Consider the following 3,976-nt stretch of genomic DNA (forward strand, 5'->3'; position numbering starts at 1 on the left):
GCATCTCCCGCAACGCAAGCACCATTGTTCGACACCACCCGAGGAGCAAAAGATTCGAGAGTCCAGGCTGAAAATACATGCATAGATAGTGGTCTAAAATGCTTATACAGGGGAAAGGGGCTTCTAGATAATTAGAGGGGCTCGCTTGACAAAGTGTCGAGCATTCTTCGTCGTGCTAGTTCCGCTACTGCAGTTCCCGTGGTAAAGGAAACCTTCTTTTTCTTGCTTTGCTCTCATAGCCTAGTAATGCATTTTTAAATGCTCAATCACTTCATTAATAAAATGCCAAATGCGTTCCTCAATCACAAGCTCTAAAGGGAAAAAAATAGAATCACCACATCCTCATACAAGAACTTCGCCACCTCTCTGGCCATGCCTCACCGCCCTTGCTTCGACCCATTTGTCTCAGCAGTATTCGGTAGCGGGGAGTGAAGTAGGTCATCACTATCAGTAGTCACGCAAAAAGTAGCAACGACGCCCTTCGCCAGTCATAGGGCGGGCAGCTTTATCTGATCAAGGGCCGGGGCACAAGGGTCCTGGTACTATCCAGGTGCGAAGAACCCCGGATGTGACTGCAATGAGCAGAAATCTCACTCACGGGCCTAAACGACGAGAAAACAGTCAAACGCGAGAGCACGCAAATCCTCACTTATTCGTTGTAGCTTCCGTTCTAGAAAACGCAATTTTTTCTTCTGAATTCGCCACGGTCCATGGATACATAGTATTACTATTTTCTCACATTTTATCTTCATAATTTATTATCTTTTAATATGCTATTTTTATATAAGGTAATTAAGTACTACAGATTAGTATACACAACATTTTTTCCATTGATTAACCTGTTAAAAGTTTATATTATTACTACATTTCACACATTTTAATAGTCTATTTTTGTATTCGCTAATTAATTCAATAATTAGACAAATTACTACATATATTAGGTCATTTTGTCACATTTTATTATCATAATTTATTACCTTTTAATAAACTATTCCATACTACATATTAGTTTTCCCTCATTTTTCTCTTTTCATTAGCCTATTTTTAAAGTTTTCCTAATATACTTCAATTCTTATCTAATGAATTTCAATACCACTATATAAATCATGCAACCAAATAATATACTTTGTATTAAACTTATAATATATTTTATTTTTTGTAGTAATTACCCACCTTAAATATCAATTCTTATTTTAATTACAAATAATTATGTTCATAACTTTATTGTAGCAAATCAACATAATTATTAAATAATAAAACTTTTTAAACGAATAAATCTCATATTTCCTTTTTATATATAAAACTTAATAACATTAATAACTTTTAATAACATAACATAATTATAATTATAATCTTTTAAATTTTTAATCCGTGCATCGCACGGGTAACATACTAGTTATGAATATAATGATAGTTGGAGTTACAAAAAGCTTCCAATTAATTTCTTCATTAATCTGGCATTTAAGAGAATTGAAGAAATGATATTTGATGATGGTTATAAACATTGTCTCTAATCAAGATGTCAAGATATGATTTTGTATGTATTATCGTAGTATGCATGTGATGGAAATTAGGTTGGAAAAGGTGAAGCTTCCCTGCGATGTCGTTCTCTAAAGATAGCAAATGAGAATTGAACAATGCGCGGCTAAGCACAAGTGTGTAAGAGCAGTAGAAAACTAGGTCTCAAGACTTGAACAACAAGCATTATCAAAGTAACAAAGTGAAAGTAAAGCAACAAGTAATGGTAAAAAAGCAATTAAGCAAATGGTGGGGACTAGGACTACGTGTTTCTTGGTTGGATGCAATAGAATGACACTAAGTATAGGAAGTAGTGTAATGCATTGGTCATGATTCTTGGAAGATGTTTCCATTACCAAGCCACTCTCGTGGTCTAGTTGGCCTATCAAGTAGTAAAATCCTATTTTCATTGCAACCTTACTACTTGAGACATTTCATCGAACACTTAGAGTCCACATCTTAGCTTGTTTCGAGTTCTACCTCTCGGTGTAAGGTGAGAGTTATAAGTGGATTAGGCTATAGTATAGTCCCAATCTCTTGGAAACTACACACCTCCAAGACCTAGTGCATGATGTGGCCATCACCATACAATAGTCTATACAAAGTCCACTTCCAACAAGAATCAAGTTAATACATCAAGTCACTTCCTAATTGCAATCAAAACATTTTAGCATCCTAACAAATAAACCTAATCCTAATTCCCTAAAAACTAGCTAGACATTGTCACAATTGAACAACTAAGATGAAGAATCAATGGAAGCACTAGAAAGGAAAGTAAATTGCAATTGAAATGAACACTTAGCTTTGACTATGAAAATAAGAATATCAAATATGAAATCGATGGTTTTTTTTTTTTGCGGTGGTGAATAGTAAATAGCGGCGGTCAATGTCAATAATTTACCGGTAACCTGTTGGTTACCACCGGTAAATTAGACTTATTTGACGCATTTTGACAAGTTCAAGTGTTTAATTGTACTTTTTTTTAAAGTTCGAGGGCCTAATTGCACTTTTGAATAAAGTTCAGGGGTCTATTTGACCCTTTTCCCTACTCCATATCATCATATTGAGCCCTTGGTGATTGTTGTCTCAATGGATCACCATACTGTCATTGGTGGTGGCCTTCTTGGTTGATATTGTGCTCTGTAGTCCTCATCATCTTCATATACATACATACATACATACATACATACATATATACATACATATACATCTACTATACTAATAAGAACCAAAGAGAGTTAAGCCTAAAATGGGTAGAAAAAATGACGGTCAAATTATTTAATCAAATGGATGGTTCAGATTGTTTAGATTTATATTTTTCCTTGAGATTTTCTAATTTATCCTTAATTATATGATTATCCGTTAAGTTTTCCGTTAAATATTCTCTTCTCCATTAATATTCCGTTAACTTTTAACTTACCCATTAATTTCTATAAGATAGGTCTTAGGCTCGAACCTTATCCCAATCAAATTTAGCATAATTAATTTCCTCACTCTATTTTACTCTTATTAAATTAAAATAAATTAGTAGCTACAACAAAAAAATGATACATATGTATTTCTTTAATTTAGAATTATGTGTCTACAATACCTTTATCTGAAAAAATTATTCATTATCAAAAAATTAAATTAAATAAGAGAAATAATTTCATTAGCTATATTGTCTTTATTTTCTCCCATGCAAAGACTCTTTATATTCAAATTTATCAATTGATACTAGTTTTTTCTACGCGCTTTGCGCGAAGACTTGTGCCCAATATTTAAACCCAATTAGTAAATCATTTTGAAATAGATATAATGCATTTTTTTTAGTTGTCGAAGTTTCATAGATATTCGAGTAAAATTCTTATTGTGTATGTATTTGAAATTAATACAAGAAATTCAAATTCATTGTGATGAATATATTCCACTGTAATTTTAAGGGTACTTAACATTGTATTACAATATTTTTGTCTTTGAAAATGAATAAAATTTGTTTAAATATAGTCTTCTTTATTTTTTTCTTTTTTTTTTTGAGAAAAAAATATAGCCTTCTTCTAATTAGAGATATATCCCTTACAAATTCATATTCATATATGGATATAAATAATACTTGATTTCAACTATCTCAATTCAACAACTTCCACATATTGATATCCAAAAATCTTGTCTCAATTCAACTGCAAATGCATTATGTTGTTGCTCATTTATAATATTAATATTTTTAAATAATAGTGTGTGTGTATTTATGTTTTTAGATATATATATATATATATATATATATATATTAATATTAATATTAATATTAATATTATTGAAGTAAGAATTATAGAAATGATAAATTACTAAATATAACTATGGTAATATTTAATTAAAATCTAATTATATTTAGTAATTTATCATTTCTATAATTCTTACTTCAATAATATTAATATTAATATTAATATTAATATATATATATATATATATATATATATAT

The sequence above is a fragment of the Ipomoea triloba genome, chromosome 7, assembly GCF_003576645.1.
Source record: "Ipomoea triloba cultivar NCNSP0323 chromosome 7, ASM357664v1".
Classification (NCBI taxonomy): Eukaryota; Viridiplantae; Streptophyta; class Magnoliopsida; order Solanales; family Convolvulaceae; genus Ipomoea; species Ipomoea triloba.